The 18,626-nt window shown below is 40.8% G+C and overlaps 1 non-coding gene across 1 annotated transcript; it reads right to left on the bottom strand.

The window, feature by feature from the left end:
• Nucleotides 1-542: 542 nt before the first annotated feature.
• On the bottom strand, nt 543-733 carry LOC123457431. Its single transcript, XR_006635015.1, has one exon. It is a non-coding gene; the product is annotated as a U2 spliceosomal RNA (small nuclear RNA).
• Between the last annotated feature and the right edge of the window lie 17,893 nt (nt 734-18,626).

Genomic DNA, 18,626 nt, shown 5'->3' with positions numbered 1-18,626 from the left:
TTAGATTAAGATCATGTCCCAATATAAAACTTTTTGATTATCCTTAAGAGTCTGTAAACAGTTGAAGAATCTCTAACTTTAGGCATGGCATTTAGGTTTGGCCTGAAAATTCTTTCCTACATACACACATCTTTATTCAAATACTTTAACATTCTCAGTACCACTGAAAAAGCATTTTTTTAAATTTTTTTAAAATTTATTTATTTGAGAGCGACAGACACAGAGAGAAAGACAGATAGAGGGAGAGAGAGAGAATGGGTGTGCCAGGGCTTCCAGCCTCTGCAAACTAACTCCAGACACATGCGCCCACTTGTGCATATGGCTAACGTGGGACCTTGGGAACCGAGCCTCGAACTGGGGTCCTTAGGCTTCACAGGCAAGCGCTTAACCACTAAGCCATCTCTCCAGCCCTGAAAAAGCATTTTTAATGAGCATTCTATGTCTCACCATTGAAAAATTCTTTTCCAGTTCCTTTAATTAATTCATTTCACCCCATAATTAATTATCTTTTCTATCTTTTTTTTTTTTTTTGTTATTCCCCAAGGGGTTGCACCGTTCCTGGAAGTACGGCAATACCAGGTGGATGCATGGAGTGGACTGAGCTAGCTCCTATTCCAACTCTGAGCTACAAAAAGCCATTTAATATATTGTCCTTGGTTAGAGTACATATCAGATATTAAACTGATAAGAACAGATACTACATTTGATCTTAGCCAAAAGGCTGAGACTTGATTGTCTTTCTTATAAGGCTATTAAAATATTACACCAAAATGGTTAATCCTATTACTAAAAAGAAAGCAGTCTTAATACAATTTTCTATCAATAATACAAATAACACACTTGGAAATGATTTTATTAGGAGTAGCTAAGGCAAATTGTGTTGTTATCTTGAGGTATGCTGGCTCAGAAGTCAGGTCAGTTGCCTCCTCCTTTTAAGTAACAGGACATTACAATCTTTTTTAAAATATCTGGCAAATTATAAGTTACCTCTTTGGAGGAAGTTTTGTTGTTTTTAACAATCCTCTATGTAAGATGAACTTGATCTAGAACAAATATCAGGCAAATTTACTCCTGTAAAAGACATTTAACTTTTCCTTTGTAATTTCTATGCTTAGGTCTTTGATTTCCTTGAATGGTTTTCTAGAAGAGAAAGGAATGTCACCTCCGTCTATCTCGTCTCTTTAATTACAGTCACAAACATGACACGACTAGCAAGCACAATGAGCACACATAAACACACACACACACACACACACACAACAAATCCTCCTGATAAAATCAAAAAGAACTTGAAGTAATCTCAATTTTTGTGTTTTTAAAATATCTTTTACTATGGCAATTAGTTCCTTTTTACTCTTTGTTAAATCTTTTTTTTTTAACCTGTGTTCCTTGTGCCTTGAGAGAAGTTTTAAGCCTTTTAAAAATTTATGCTTACTTAGGGTCTGTCCCATGGTAGAAAAGGAAAGAGGAGAAATGGCAAGACCAGAGGGCAATGTTCCTGGTTGGAGAACTGGTTTGGGGGGTTTCACCGATGGGTCTGACCACAATTTTAAGAACTGGCGGCCGCTCTAAGAATATTTACTGGCTATTGCGTATCCAGTTTTGTTGATAGGAAGAGAGGCTAGATAGGAGGTTTTTGCCAATGCCCGAACAGGCCGTCGGTATTCACACAGGGAGCTAGGGGCCTTCAGCCAATGCCAGAGGGTAGCCCTGGCCAAGAGGCTTCAGTTGTCCTGTTGCTATGTTGCAATTCCACACGATGCCGCCAACCGAAAGTAAAAGGAGGAAAAGAAGTGCAAAAAGGAAGTCCCGCAGTTCTTGTGCCTTGAAAAAAATGACTCAATAGTCTTTACTTTAATTGCCTAAAATTCATTGCTTACCTCAAACAGATCAGTTTTGCAGGCGGGCTTTTCTGCGTCGATTGCGGTGCAGGTCTGTATTACAGGTGTATTGCCTGTAGTGACCTCTATGCAGAACTTCACTCACCACTCCCGTGGAGTGGAAGTCTAATGGCTGGTACAGGCCGTCCACTCAAGTGACGCCCAGGTCACACTTCGTACCTTGGGCACCACATTGGGCGCCAATTGCCCCGGCCAGCAGGGAGTTGAACAAGGACTCAAGGATAAGCTAACCTGGGTGAAAGACAAACAGACACAAGAAGGAGACCATGCTAGTCATTTGTCACAGCCTCAAGAGTTTATTCTTACATGTAGGTTGATATAGGGCTGTAGGGGGAAGGGGACGTGGTCAGGGCAAGGAGTTGTAGGAGGAAGGGAATGTGGTCAGGGCAAAGATCACAGAGTTACTGGTTAAACTGCAATGCCTTTGTTTCTTCATTAGCTACCGGCAGGATGGGGGAATGTTTGGCCAGGTGTATGATCCCATTGTTTCTGGTAGTTGAATATTAGGTGAGGCAGTAGAAACTTAACTTGCTATATGGCAGTCTTTGTTTGTGGCAGTTGAGCCTTAGGTGAGGAAGTAGAAACTTTAACTTGCTATATGGCAGTCTCTGTTAACATGGCCGAAGTTTGGTTCATAGCTCCCAACAATATTACAAAGCTTTAGTAATAAAAACAGAATGGTACTGCAATAAAACAGGAGTATAGATAAATGGAATAGACTTGAGGACCTGACTTTGTGTCAAGCAACTGCACCTACTTGATATTTGATAAAGGCCCTAACAATATAGGCTAGAGAAAAGACAGCATCTTCATCAAATTGTGCTGTACAGACTGGATAACAATATGCAGGAAACTAAAACTTGATCCACACATCTCTCCATTCACAACATTCAAGTCCAAATGGATCAAAGACCAAAATATAAGACCAGAAACTCAGCTACTACTGGAAGAAAATATAAGAGGAAATTTCCATGATATATAAATGGGAAAAGACTTCCTCAACAAAACCATAGTAGCACAGGATGTTAAAGAATTATTCACCTAGTGGGATCACATGAAGCTGAAGAGTTTCTTCACAGAAAAATATACAATAAGCAAAGCCAAAAGATTACCCTACGAATGGGAGAAAATATTTACTAAATATCCAACTGAAGGACCCCTAATCTCTAGAATCTACAAAGAACTCAAAAACTTAAGCAAGAAAAAGTCAAACAACCCTCTGACCAAAAGGGGCAAAGAAATGTTCAGGCAGTTAACAGAGGAAGAAATACAATTGGCAAACACTCACTTAAGAAAATATTCATCATCCAGAATCATGATGGAAATGCAAATTAAAACAACTATGAACTTCCACCTTGTCCCAGTAAGGATAGTAAACATTTAAAAATCCAATGAAAATAAATGCTTGTGAGGATGTGGAGAGATAGGAATGCTCATCCACTGTTGTTGGGAATGTAAGACGGTACAACCACTTTGGAAAGCAATATGGAGACTCCTATAAAAGCTGAACACATAGTTACCAAGAGACCAAGTTATTCCCTTACTGGGCATATACCATGAAACCTATAAGCCTTAGTCCAGAGAAGTTTGTTCAAACATGTTTATAGGTGATGAATTCATAATACCTAAGAGCTGGGATCAACTCAGATGTCCATCACTAGAAAAATGGATAACTAAGTTGTGGTATGTCTTCACTATGGAATTCTACACAGCAGTAAGGAACGATGACACAATGAAATGTGAAGAAAAATGGTTGAACCTGGAATAGATCATGCTCACTGTACTCACCCAATCACAGAAAGATAATCACCACATAGTTTCACTTATCTACAGCACCTAACCTGAATCTACCCAAGATGCCAACATACCTATGAAGTATCTCAAGAACCAAAAAATAGGGTGGGTGGGGAGGTATGGGAAGGTAAGGGAGGGGGGAACACAAATCTGAACACAAATGGCAATGGTACCATAAAACTCTACATCCTAAAGAACAGACCAAACGGTTAAACTTTCACCAGGCCCTTAGAGGGAACACCTGAGTCACAAGGCCCTGGAGAGTGTATGATAAAGACTAACCTTAATCTCCTACTGCTTCTCTCTCTTTCTTTCTCCCTCTTCCTCTTTTCTGTGTTTTATATTACTTATGTTTTTGCTCATTCTTACAGGTCAGTGGGCACTGAACTGTAACTCCAAGTGCCAACAGGAGGATATCATCCACAATGAGCTTTTGATCAGAGACCCACAAAGTGTTCTAAAAGAATGACTGATTTCTGTCAAAGTACTTGATGACCCACCATAGGTTAGTGGTAAGACCCTACTGCTGAAGACACCATATGCATTTGACCTGTAACATGGAATGACATTGCTGGAAGCTGGAAGAGAGTCAGTAGCCATATAGTTACCTTGTCCAGTTGTAGAAGGCGCTACATGGGCAACTGGGGGAAAATGACCAATATCTGCCCAACCAACTCATCATTTAACCTACTTAGCAGCAAATAGCCTGTTGTGAATCTCACACAAGTGCAATAGTGGCACACAGCCATAGTGGGTAATCATCTGCTCTTGATTTGGCTAACTGATCAGCTCAGTGACAGAAACCATAGCTGGAGCTGGGAAACAAGAAAGAACCACACCCAAAAATGAACGTGTTCTCCACTATTAAGCTACTACCAATAGTGGGCTACAAGAGGTCCTAGCCCTATTAAATTCTCTCTAAAAAATAATGATTATCCCATTTCTCTGGTGCTAAATTTTCTTTCCTTCAGAGAATCTGCTTCTCTTTTTCAGATAGACGGAGGCCCTAGGGAGGAAACCACCCCATCATACCTCAAGAGGGTTCCAGCTGAAACTAAGAATAATTGGCAAAACAAGGCAAGTGTATTGTTTTCTTGGTGAACCTTGTACAAGCAATAGGGTGAAAGAGATCAATGCAGAGCACAATCAACTCATACCAATTCATATATCCACAGACACAGAGGCTCCCAAGACCTCGTGACTGAAGCAGACCTAAAATGAACCTAACATGGCTCAGGGAAATTTGCAGAAGAGGGTGCAGGAAGAATTTCAGAGCCACACATTGTGTGATGAAACACAGAGACATTTCCTCCTACCCATAACTGATGGCTAAGCCCACAGTGCATGACCCATATACCCCAACAAGAAGGGGCCAGGTGGAGGGGGGAACAGGAGATGGCTAACAATAGTACCAACTTAACTGTACAAAAGTAATGAAAAAATCAAAAATAAAGTATCCCTTTCATTTGAAAAATTGCAGCACCTCATTGTACTCAAATGTAGGAACTTATATATCCATTCCTTTAAGGAAGAATCAACATAGTCCCCATTGCCATGGTTTTTCAATGACTTAGACTCTCGGATTCAATACTACATTAGGAACTTGCTATGGCAATTGTGCTATTACTCACTGACTCCATTTTCTCTACCAAAGATTCAGACATAGCCTTTCCACCACTGTAGATTCACACCAAATAAACACTCAAGGTAACATCTTCATTGTGTCAGAAAGAAGTCACTACAGAAAGTAAACCTTTCCCCCACCATAAACTAGATACTCAGGAAATACAATCTGAACCCATTGTGGGGTCACAAGAACCTCATTCCAACCAAGAAAAGAAAGAAACAGTAGGCTCAGGTGAAACCAAAGAGAGGAACTGGCAAGAGGAGTGAGAGAGCTGCTTCCACAGTGGGCCTGACAACCTGCACCAGGGTGATGGAGACAGGCACTGAGGAGACTCACAACACACCAAAGCAGAAGTCCAGAACCTACTGAGAGCTCCACAGTAATGCAGACTTAAAGAACACTCACCATGGCAGTCCCTTGTCATCCCAGGGCTGGGACAGCGGAGGCAGGAGCATCCCTGAAATGTACTGGCCAGGTGGTCTAGCTGAACTGGGTTGCTCCAGGCTCAATGAAACCCTATCTCACAACATAAAATGTAGAGCCTTAAAAACAAACAACAGATTTTACCTCAAAAAACAAACAACAAAAAACAGAGAATAATTGAGGGAAATAAAATCAAAAGCATGATATCCACATATGAAAGTGCCAAAACACAAATAAAATAATTATCTTCAAAAGCTGGCCAGATGTGGTGGTGCAGACCTTTTATCCCAGCACTGGGGAGGCAGAGGTATGAGGTTGGCCATGAGTTTGAGGTTAGCAAGCGACTACATAGGAATGAATACCAACTCAGTCTGGGCTAAAGCGAGATCCTATGTCAAAAAAATAAAACAAAAAAATAAAGCAATTAATTAAACTTTGCTGTCACATGTATGAAGAGGAAAAAGTGCTGTTCATATAAGGACATGGTATTAGCTTCAATTTTAGTTATCTGTTTCTAATGTTTTCCATTGAACATTTTTGGATCATTATATGTACATATATGTGTGTATGTATGTTATATATATATATAGATAGATAGATAGATAGATAGATAGATAGATAGATAGATAGATAGATATACATATACATACATATATATACAGAGAGACAGAGAGATTCTTATAGCCTTAGTAGCCAAAGTACTGGGACTTTTCAAGTTTACAAATACGGTAAGACCCTGAGCATTGAAGTTTGTAACCCCCAGAACCCACATAAGCCTGGATGGCATAAGGCCTGCATCTGTCATTCACAAGTACCTACACCACTGGGTGACAGAGTTAGGGGAAACCCAAAGCATGCATGGGTGGTTAGATGGTCGGTACCACAGAAATCATTTCTCTTGCTCTCTCTATCTCAAACATGGTGAATGATGAGGCCTAACATCCCAAGACATGTGCACTCCCCCAACACCACATAGACACATACAAACGCACACAAATGCCATACTCTTCAACTAATTCTTTACTTTTTTTTTTTTTTTGAGACAGTCTCACTCTAGCCCAGGCTGAGATTACTTAGTGGTTAAGGCACTTGCCTGCAAAGTCTAAGGATCCAAGTTCAATTCCCCACTACCCACATGAAGTCAGATGCACACAATGGCTCATGTTGCTGGAGTTCATTTGCAATGGCTGTAGGACATGGCTTGCCCATTCTCTCTCTCTGTGTGTCTCTCTCATTATGTAAATAAACTAATTAATTACAAAGGACATCAATGACAAAAAGGTCAGGAAACTGAATAGCAGAGCAAAAGTGGCAGAACCTTAGGAAGCAAGACTCCCATGGAGGGAGTGTCAAGGTGAAATTTGAGTCTCCTTTTCCTCCTTACTATATTTTCTTCATATGAATTGTGTGGTAGGGTTGGGGGTATGTCTCAGTGTACAAGACAATAAAATTTTAAAAACAACTGAATGGTGAGAAAAACAGGCATTCATTTGCACTAGTTCTCAGGCACTATGAACGTTGAGATTAATTTAAAAGAGTTCGGGATGGGTTCTGGGCTTGTATGTGCTCACACATCTTAATGATGTGCAATGTGTGTGTGTGTGTGTGTGTGTGTGTGTGTGTGTGTGTGTGTGTATGTATGTGTGTTTGTGTGTGTTTACTTGTGCATGCATGTGCATGTGTGTTCTATGTCATGTACAAGACTGGCTCATCCATTGCCTGACTTCCACTTGGGGTACTTTTTTCTTGGGCAAGCTTTCCAGGTTAGAGTGATCTTTCCAGATACCTCTTCCAGTGACCTGGGGTGCAGAAAGAGATTATCACAGCAGTACACACACACTACTATTGGGAATACTGGGTGTCCTGGCATTTAGACATCACCTCCAAGTCTGTGAAGCCTACAGGTGCCACAAGGATCCCTGCAAGTATATTTGATTTCTCTTAGAAATTCAGATTCAGGTGAGCAGACTTGACACCCCTGAGGAAATATTTCAGATCCAGAGACAACTGAGTACTTGTTTCCATAAAATAAACCCTGACATATAAGGAAAAAGAACAAGGGGTGTAGAGATGGCTCAGAAGTTAAGGTACTTGTCTGTAAAGCTAAAGGATCCAGGTTCAAGTCCCCAAAACCCACAGAAAGCCAAGTACACAAGGTGGCACATGCTTCTGGAGTTGTTTTCAGCAGTAAGAGACCCTGGCATGCCCGTACTCTCTCTGTGTCTGTGTCTGCCTTCTCTCTGTATCTCTCTCTCAACTAAATTAAAAATAAAAAGAAACAAAGCCATTGACTCTTAAGAACCTAGATGTGGGCTGGAGAGATGGCTTAGCGGTTAAGCGCTTGCCTGTGAAGCCTAAGGACCCCGGTTCGAGGCTCGGTTCCCCAGGTCCCACATTAGCCAGATGCACAAGGGGGCGCACGCGTCTGGAGTTCGTTTGCAGAGGCTGGAAGCCCTGGCGCGCCCATTCTCTCTCTCTCCCTCTATCTGTCTTTCTCTCTGTGTCTGTCGCTCTCAAATAAATAAATAAATAATTTGTTAAAAAAAAAAAAAAGATGCGTGCTACCACGACTGGCACTCTCTTTAAAAAAAAAAAAAAAAGAACCTAAATGTATACCTCATCTAATCTAGATATTTTAAGTCTTAGGACGTTTTTGTCCTTACTTTTTTTATTAATTAGTTTTGTATTCAGAAAATACAGTAACTTTGGTACCATTATTAGGCTCATCCTCCCCTCCCCTTGGCCTCTCCTTGTTGAGGTATATGGGTCATGCATTGTGGAATTAGCCTTCAGTTATGGGTAGGATAAATGTCTTTGCATATCATGACCCAACATGCGACTCTGACATTATTCATGCCCCCTTTTCCACAAATTTCCTTGAGCCATGTTGGGTTCCTTTTTGGTCTACTTCAGTGATAAGGTGTTGGGGTCTTCTGGGTCTCTGGCTCTCTGATTTTGTAGGAGTTGATTTTTCTCTGTGTTAATCTCCTTCACCCTTGTGCTGGTATCAGGTTCACCATGAAAACAACACCCTTGCTTGTTTTACAAGTTTTTTGTTTGTTTGTTTTGTTTTGTTTTGTTTTCTGTTTCAGTTGGGGTCCTTTTGAGGTATGATGGGGAGGCTCTCTCCTTAGAATCTATATCTATCTGAAAAAGAGAAGCAGATTCTCCAACAGAGAGTAAGTTAGAACCAGGACAAAGGAGGTAACCCTTACTTATTTAAGCAGAGAATTTAATAGGTGTAGGCCCTTTTGTAGTCCACGATTGATAGTAGCTTGATAATGGAGAGCGGGCATATGTTTGGATATAGTTCTGACTTGTTTCCCTGCTCCAGCTATGGGTCTCATATCACTGAGGGGATCAGTTAGCCAAATCAAGAGTAATTGGTTCCCCACCATGGCTGTGTGCCACTATTGCACTTGTGTGGGCATCACAGAGGGTTATTTGCTGCTAAGTAGGTTAGATGCTTGAGCAGATATTGGTCAGTTTCCCCCAGTCACCCATGTAGCACCTTCTGGCACTAGACGCACTGACTGGGGACTGACTGTCTTCCAGCTTCCAGCCATACCATTGCATTTTACATGTCGACCACATAAAGGGTCTTCAGCAGTAGGGTCTTACCACTAACCTATGGTGGGTCATCAAATAGTCAGATAGAAATCTATCTTTCTTTTAGGAAATCTTGTAGGTCAGTCTGATCAAAAGCTCATTGTGGATGATAGCCACATGCTGGTACTGAGAGTTACAGGTCAGTGCCTACTAAGAAAAGGAAGAAAAAGAGAGCTAATTTACAAGAATTAGAGAAGAGAGAGAGAAAGAACGAGCTAGAGAGGGGAGAGAAGGAGGGAGGGAAGCTGTAGAAGATTTAGGTTTGTCTTCATCATACCCTCTCCAGTGTCTTGTGGCTCAGGTGTTCCCTCTAAGGGCCTGGTGAAGGTTCAGCCATTTGGTCTGCCTTTTAGGGAGCAGAATTTTATGGTACCATTGTCGTTTGTGTCTAGATTTGAGTTTCCCACCCCTCCATTGCCCTCCCCTCCATCCCTACCCATCCTATTTTCTAGTCCACAAGATGCTTGCTGGGTATGTAAGGCATCTTGGGTAGATTCGGGTTAGGTGCTGTAGATGAGAGAGACTATGTGGCATTTTTTTTTTCCATGATTTGATAAGATCACTGAGAATGATTTATTCTAGGTTCAACCATTTTTCCTCAAATTTCACTGTGTCATTTTTTTCATACTGCTGTGTAGAATTCCATTCTGTAGATAGACCACTCCTTAGTTATCCATTCTTATAGTGATGGACATCTGGGTTGATTCCAGCTCTTAAGTATTATGAATTGAGCTTCTACAAATATGGTTGAGCAAATCTCTCTGGCCTGTGGTTTGAAGGTTTTAGGGTAGATGCCCAGTAAGGGAATAACTGGGTTTGTTGGTATCTCTATAGTCAGCTTTTTCATGAGTCTCCATATTGCTTTTCAAAGTGGTTGTACCATCATACATTCCCACCACAGTGCATGAGTGTTCCTTCTTCTCCACATCCTTGCCAGCTTTATTTTCATTTGATTTTTTGATGTTTGCTATCCTTATTAGGGTAAGGTGGAATCTCATAGTTGTTTTAATTTGCATTTCCTTGATGATTAGGGATGATGAACATTTTCTTAAATGTGTGTTTGTCATTTTTATTTCTTCTTTTGTGAACTGCTTGTTCATCTCTTTGCCCCATTTTGTGAGTGGGGTGTTTTTGGCTTTTTACTCTTTAGATTTTTGAGTTCTTTGTAGATTCTAGAGTATAGGCCTCTGTCAATTGGATAACCTGCAAATATTTTCTCCCATTCTGTGGGTAGTCTATTGGCTTGTCTTATGATATGATTGTCTGTATAGAAACTCTTCAGCTTCATGAGATCCCATTGGTTGAGTCACTGTTTAAGGTTGTAAGTTAATGGGGTTTTGTTCAGGAAGTCTTTTTCCATGCCTATATCATGGAAATCACTTCCTACATTTTCTTCCAGTAGTAGTCAAGTTTCTGGTCTTGTATTGAGTTCTTTGATCCATTTGGACTTGAGTGTAGTGCATGGCGAGATGTGTGGATCAAGTTTAGTTTCCTGCATATGGTTATCCAGTTTGTCCAGCACCATTTGTTGAAGATGCAGTCTTTTTTTCAGCCTCTATTGTTAGGGGCTTTGTCGAATATCAAGTAGTTATAGTTGCTTCACCTAAAGTCCAGGTCCTGAAATCTATTCCATTGGTCTATACTCCAGTCTTTATGCCAGTACCATGCTGTTTTTTTTTCCCTCAATTTTTACTAATATTTCCCATGATTATAAAAAAATATCCAATGGTAATACCCTCCCTTCCCCCACCCCACTTTAACCTTTCAAATTCCATTCTCCATCATATCCTCTCCCCATCTCAATCAATCTACTTATATATATACAATACCAACTATTAAGTGCCCTCCTTCCTTCCTTTCTCTTCCCTTTATATCTTCTTTTTAACATACTAGCCTCTGCCTCTGAGTTTTTTCCTTCTCACACAGTATCCCAGTCAGTGAGAACTGTGGTGCTTGGCTTTCTGGGCCTGGGTTACCTCACTTAGTATAATCCTTTCCAGATCCATCCATTTTTTTCTGGAAATTTCATAACTTCATTTTTCTTTACTGCTGCATAGAACTCCATTGTATGAATGTACCATATCTTCATTATCCACTCATCAGGTGAGGGACATCTAGGCTATTATAAATTCAGTAGCAATAAACATGGTTGATCATGTACTTCTAAGGAAATGAGATGAGTCCTTAGGATATATGCCTAGGAGTGCCATGTCCCTTATTTCTTTCTCTGTATCTTTGTCATTTGCATATAGAAAGGCTCCTTACTTTGTGCATTTATTTTGTATCATGCTACTTTGCTATAGGAGTTAATCACCTTCAAGTGTTTTGGCATGGAGCTTCTCAGGTCTCTTACATATACAATCATGACATCGACAAATAAAGCTAACTTAACTTCTTCCTTTCCAAATTGTATCCCTTTTGTTTCTCCTCCTGTGTTATTGCTTGAGCTAGTACTATATTGAAAAACAGAGGTGAGCATAGATAACCCTGTCTTGTTCCTTATTTCAATGGAAATTCCTTCAGTCTCACTCCATTAAGTATTATTTGGGCCTTAGGAGATTTGTATATTGCCTTTATTATGTTGAGATGTGAACCAACCATGCCAGTTCTCTCCACTGTTTTGATCATGAAAATGATGTTGTATTTTGTCAAAGGCATTTTCAGCATTGAAATGATCGTGTTGTTTTTGTGTTTAACCTTGTTTATGTGGTGTATTACATTGACAGATATCTGTATATTGAATCACCACTGTGTTCCTGGGATGAATCCTACTTGGTCAAGATGGATAATGCTTTTGATGTACTGTTGGATTTGGTTTGCGTGGATTTTTTTTCAAGATCTTGCTTTGGCTCTAACTTTCCAAAGCTGCCTGAGCTCTTGCCTGGTAGTGGCCCCAAAGTTTTCTGAGCTTTCATGCTGTAATGCGCCGAAGCTGCCTGTGTTTGCACTAGGAGGTACATTGAGGCACCAAGCACCTAGGCAGCCCACACTCTGGCATGGCTGAACACCAGGACCCAGAAGTAGTCTGAGCTCCACCCCAACAGGACAATGGCGGTAGGCCACAACAGACAGGGATGGTCCTGAACCTGAGCTGATGCAAGTGACAGAGACAGCCTGAGCTCCCATGGGCAGTTGCAATGGGCTTGGGCTTGTGCATGAATGTGCAGTGGCCAGAGCAATAAGTGAGCAAATGGGCCGAACATGCTAAGCTTACACAAGCAGGGATTGGTGCGGTGGCACACATTTGACAGGCAAATTGATCATAGGAGCCTGAGCTCCAATGGGCCCATGGTTGTAGCCTGGCCAAGGTCACTCCTGGCCAGGGGTAGCAGGGCGATCACCCCTGTGCAGTGAAGCAAGTGGAATTATATTGGCCTGGGACTCTTTTCCTGTAGTAAATGTTAGAGGTTCCTGAAGCTGGGACTGTGGGTACAGTGGCTGCTTGATGGGAGGGGTGGGTTACCCTCATGTGAGGAATCAGTGATTCCCTGTTTTATTCCTCTCTGTGCCCTCCAACTGGCAATCTACTGGAGGTTGCTCTCACCTAAAAGAAACAGTGACCCCCTAAAATGTCTTGCCTTTATTCCCAGGGATGTGTGCTGCAGAGGCAGTCACTATCTTGGCCAGAAGTCTAATATTTTAGTTTATTTTAAAATTATTTTTATTTATTTAAGAAGGAGAGGAGGAAAAGGGCAGATAGAGAGTGGATGGGCACACAAGGGCCTTTCTTCCAGCCACTGCAAATGAACTCCAGACGCATTTGTCACCTTGTCCATCCTGCTTACATTGGTCCTGGGGAATTGAACCTCAGATTTTAGGCTTTAATCAGTATGTATCTCAAAAAAATTTTGAATATATGCTCTTCACATCCTATTAAAGGTGCACAATTTTTCATAGTTAAAAATTGCATCAAGGGGTTGAAGAGATAGCTTAGCAGTTGAGATGCTAATATTTTATTTTTATTTATTTATTTGGGAGAGAGATAATGTGAATTACAGGGGCTCTAGATGCTGCCAACATACTCCAGATGAGTGTACTACCTTCTGCATCTGGTTTGTGTGCATTGTGAGGAATTGAACCTTGGTCATTTGGCTTGCACATAAGTGTCTTAACCACTAAGCCATCTCTCCAGCCCGTTTTTCAAATTCTTAAATGTTTCCAGTGATACAATGTGAAAAGTGTAGACAAATAACAATATCCACAATGTACAGGATAAATTTTCAAATGCACAGGACAAAATACAATGGAAAAACTGCCAGTATCTCTGTATCTAGTTCACCAGGACTTGGAAACAAGTAATCAATGTGGGTAGCTTAAAGAACTGCCATTGCACTCTCATGAATTTGGAGGTTGGAAATCCAGTATCATGGTGCTGATAGCACTGGGCTTCCTCATGCTTCCAGAAGGTCACCTTCTCCTGGGTTTTCATGTGACCTTCCCTCCATAGTTCTCCATATACTAGGGTCTCCTCTAGTCATGGCACACTTTTAACTTATTTACCTGCGCATTAACTCCATATAAAAATAAAGCCTCACTCTAAGGTACTGGAGGTGAGGACTTCCACTTCCACTTCAGTCAATAGTAGTACATTAGTGTAAACTCCTCCAAGGAAGCAATTTAAGGGACCAATAAAAAATAAGTCAATCATGTATTTTCACATCTTTTTGTAGTTATCACATTAGAAACTAATAAAAGAAGGAAAACATGCTTTCTTGACATTCAAGAGGCTGTGGGAACTGACTCCCAGAACTATGAAAGGGAATTGAAAATGATGAAAAAGTTCCTATGAAGAGCCACTCTGTGTCCTTACCTCTGACCCAGGCATGGGCTCTCCAAAGAGAGAAGTTGGACACGTGCTCTAATATGTGTGAAAAGATGGAAGCATCCTCAGCAGGCAGTGACTACTCGAAGTCATGAATGAGACAATCAGAGCATGTGCATATTTAGTGGCATAATTCCCTTTGGGCCCAACCCAGAGATCCCATAGCTCTAGAAACTTATTGTGTGAATTGTTGATATGGTGGGCCCCTGCCCTCCAGAGACATTTGCACAAGTAAACCCTTAGCTGTTGGACAAGATCCAGGGTAGATGCAATAATCCAAACAGGAAGAAATAGTTTTTCCTCCAGAACTCCTTAGAAGACAAGACATCACACTTCGACAAGTGAGAAAATAAAGATACAGTTCTCATTACATGAGTTTGTGGGCTGAAATCTTTACCAGATCCTATAGGCTGGACATTTGTGTCTCTCCAAATGTATGTGTGGAATTCTAGTGCATGATTTTAGTTTTGGAGTCGATGGCCTCATGATGGGTTTCTTTGTCTTTACATGAAATGTATAGAAAGCATGAGCCTCAAAGTTCTGTCGTGTGAGGCTAGAGACAAAAATAGCTACCCATGAGGAAGTACCCTCACTACAGTCCACATCCATTAGAGCCTTGATTTACTAGCATCTGGGACAGTTAGACATAAATTTTCATCAGAAGCCATCCTTGCATGTATTCTGTTAAAGAAACTCCAAGGTAGTAGGACAATAGGTCTCACGATTACCCAGGTGACATTTCTAAACTCAAGGGTAGGTGACATTGGAATCATCAGACAAGAACGCTGCCTCATGAATTAGATTCATAAATTGACAGTATCTCATTAGAAGGTCTGTAAGAAGAAACCAAGACATTCACACAATATTAATTAGATAATGTTTGGCTCATTGGATCTGTCTCTACTTTCTACAAATGCATATTTATTCAAAAATATGTAAGCGATGTCTGGAAGGGATCATGAAGACAATAAATAAGCCCAAATTCTGGCATCTTAAAAATATGCCTCTTGGACCATTATCACAGCATCTCCTGGAAGCTCGTTGGATGTGCTGAATTGTGAAAAATGGGGCTGGAGAGATGGCTTAGTGGTTAAGACACTGTGTGCAAAGCCAAATGACCAATTCACACACAATTCACACTCCTCAAGAGTTTTGGATTCAGACTCTGCATTTTATGCAACTTCCAGGTGATGCCTAATGCCACATAGTGTGAGCAGCTTTTGTCTGGGCAATGCTTCCTAGCCAGACGAGAGAGAGTTGGCTAAGGGTAACAGAAGACTTTTTCTTGAGCCTTGGCATTATAACAGGCAGAAGACCAGGGAATGCAATCACTTCGTTTATAGAAATTGAACTGTACATGTTGAGTCTCATCATTCCCTATACTTTAAAGATACTGTAATGTCTATGGAAACATAATATTCAGGGATTTAGAAAAATCCAGATGATCCCATCCAGTAATCAATGTAATTTGGTGGACTAAACGTTTTCTTTCTCCTGACCAACTCTTAAACACCCTCATTATAAAATTTCATCTTAAAGGTAAGAAGAATGTAGAGTAGATAAAGGAGTTCATTGGCTCATGATGAAGATGTAATCATTGCTCTACGATGGCATGTTCAAGGAGACTATATTAAACAAATGCATCACAGCATACCATTGCCCCAGAGGAGATGGTCTAGTTGGCTCCAAGCTCACCTCCAAAGCTTGTTCTCAATTCATTCTATGCTTTCATTAGATCTCTGTACCAGATTCTGATGTGCTAATATTTGTCTGGATTATTCTTCACTGCAAAACACACAGAATATGCACATGCTACCTGAAATGCCATAGAAGAGGCTTTCATGGTGGGCATGTATTATAATTTGATTCCAAATATGTAAGCAGCAACACAGATAACAAAGAGTTAGAAGTTTTCAGCCATCAAAAGATAGGAGAGAGCTACAGAGATGGCTCAGTGGATGAAGAACTTGCCACACAAGTGCATCCTATTTGAAATCTTCAGAAGCCACATGAAATCCAGATGTGCAGCATAAAATATGTAATCCTAGATTGCTTATGGCCAAATATGGGAGAGACAGGAGAATTACCTAGAAACTTGCTGAGCCATCCTGGGGAATAATTTGTTGACTGAGAGACACAGCTTCAAATACGATGCAAGGTGAGATCTGAAACCTGAACTTGTCCTCAGATCTCCACATGTATGCTGTGGCTCACGGATCCACATGAATGCACAATACCATGCACACACACACACACACACACACACACACACACACACACACACCATGCACAGAGACACACATGAAAAGGATAGAGTAAAATTATGTGAACAAGAGGGAACACGGTTCTGAACTAAACTTTCAATCATCAATCATCGATCTGAATTTATGACATCATAATCCATCTTTGACACTGGAGTTATCCTCAGAACTGATAGAAAAGAGAACCTGTAATGTCTATTTTTTTCAGCTCGCTGTTCACTTTGGGATGAATGTTTTTTTTTTTTTTTTAGCATGAGTTCCAAGAAGTTTATCATTTTTTTTTTTTTGCATGTGAAAGATTTTTAGATATGGACATAATTAGTATATAAACAACACATGTTGGTATCACCCTTTCCCTCCTCTCTGCCCCTTTTCTGAAAAGGACTTCCTTATTTTGGATGCATGTCCACCCCATGGGGAATGTATGCCATGTGTTGGGGGGGCAGAGGCAATGTCTCTATGCAAAATATCCCAACTTGTGGCTCCAACAATCTTGGCACACCTCTTCTGCAAAATTCCCCGAGCGATGCTCGGATCATATTAAATCTCCTTAAGTGATGAACACTTAGGAGCCTCTGGATCTCTGGTTTGGTAGATGTTGAGTTTCCTCAGTATCTTTCTCCATCATCCAAGAGCTGATATCAGATTCACTAAGATAGGAGCACTCTTTTTTCCCCCCCCAATTCCTCTGTGGGTTCAGCTGTGGTCAGAGAGGCGTGCACTTGGTCGTTTATCTCCTCAGGTCTAGCTCCCATCTGAAAAAAGAAAAGGAAGTTCTCCAATGGAGAATGAAGTCATTGCTGGATAAATGGGATAACCATTATTAATTAGAAAGAATTAAAAGGATGTAGACCCTCTTATAGTCTATGTTTAGGGGGAGATTTATCGTGGAAAAGAGAATTATCATCTGGATATGGTTCAGACTTGTTTCCCATTCCAGATATGGTTTCCTTTCCACTGAATGGGTCTGATAGCCAATCCAAGAGCATGTGGTTATCCATCATGGCTGTGTACCACTATTGCATTTGTGTGAGCATCATGTCAGGTTGTTTGCTTTTGAGTTACTTAGACTTTGATTGCTTGGACAGATTTTGTCCACTTTCCCCCTGGAAGCTCATGTAGCACCTTCCAGCACTAGATGTGTTAATTGTCTGGGGACTAGCTCTCCTCTGGATTCCATCCAGGTTTCTGCATGGTCTGTGCTTACAACTGTGGACTTTTATTTAATGTTACAAGAAATCATACAAAAACTAGTGATGATCAATCCTTTCAATTCTAAAGACCATCAGCAGCAGACAGAGAGATTCCACCATCACATCATAAAGGGGATCAAGCATGTATACAAGGTGAGCCAAAACACAGGCTTAGCTACAGGTCTTAAAGAAGCCATTCAATTCAAAGATCTCCATCAAAACCCTAATAATTTGGTTTGTTTGTTTCTTCTTTGAAGATTTTAAAATTTGATTAATTTGTTTACTTAAGAGAAGAAAAAAGGGAGGGAAGGAGAGAAGGCCAGAGAGAGAGAGAGAGAATATAGGCTCACCAGGGACTCTATCTACTGAAAATGAACTCCAGGCATATGCGCTACCTTGTGCATCTGATACACATGGTCCTGGGGAAGTGAACCATTGTCCTTTGCTTTCCAGGCAAGCATATTTTTATTGCCTGCTAAGCTGTCTCTCCAGCCCTGAAGATTTTAGTATATGAATCTACTGTAATTTTATTATATTTTCCCATGTTGCTCTCCTTTATCCCCTCTGCATTTCTATTCCACTTTCCCTCTTCTTTTCAAGTTGTCCTTCCTCTGTTCTGATGTCTCGCATTTTTGTCTTTCTCTGTCCTCTGTCACATTGTTGATGGCCTCAAACTTGCTCAGGTCTTGTGGTGGTGACAATCTCTTCTGTGAGATCATAAATTCACTGGTCATATTTCACTGTGACCTGTGCTTAAGAATGCAGGGGCTGAGGTAAGGCGGGGCTGAGGTAGGAACCAAGACAATAGGAACTATTCAAATTGCTGTCCGTTCACCATAGGACAGATTTTGATCTCTAGTTCCTTAACCTATATTTCTGAAATGCGAGCCTTCTTGAAAATTTAGTGCTTTTCCTGCTTAGCTCTGCATTTGTCTTAACTCAGTCACATCCATTGTCACCTCCTGGGTCACCAGAGTCCTCATAATGGCACTATCA

The sequence above is a fragment of the Jaculus jaculus genome, unplaced genomic scaffold (assembly GCF_020740685.1).
Source record: "Jaculus jaculus isolate mJacJac1 unplaced genomic scaffold, mJacJac1.mat.Y.cur mat_scaffold_46_1_974171_arrow_ctg1, whole genome shotgun sequence".
NCBI lineage: Eukaryota > Metazoa > Chordata > Mammalia > Rodentia > Dipodidae > Jaculus > Jaculus jaculus.
Note: the sequence above shows the minus strand (reverse complement) of the source record. Positions and strands in the feature narration are given on the sequence as shown.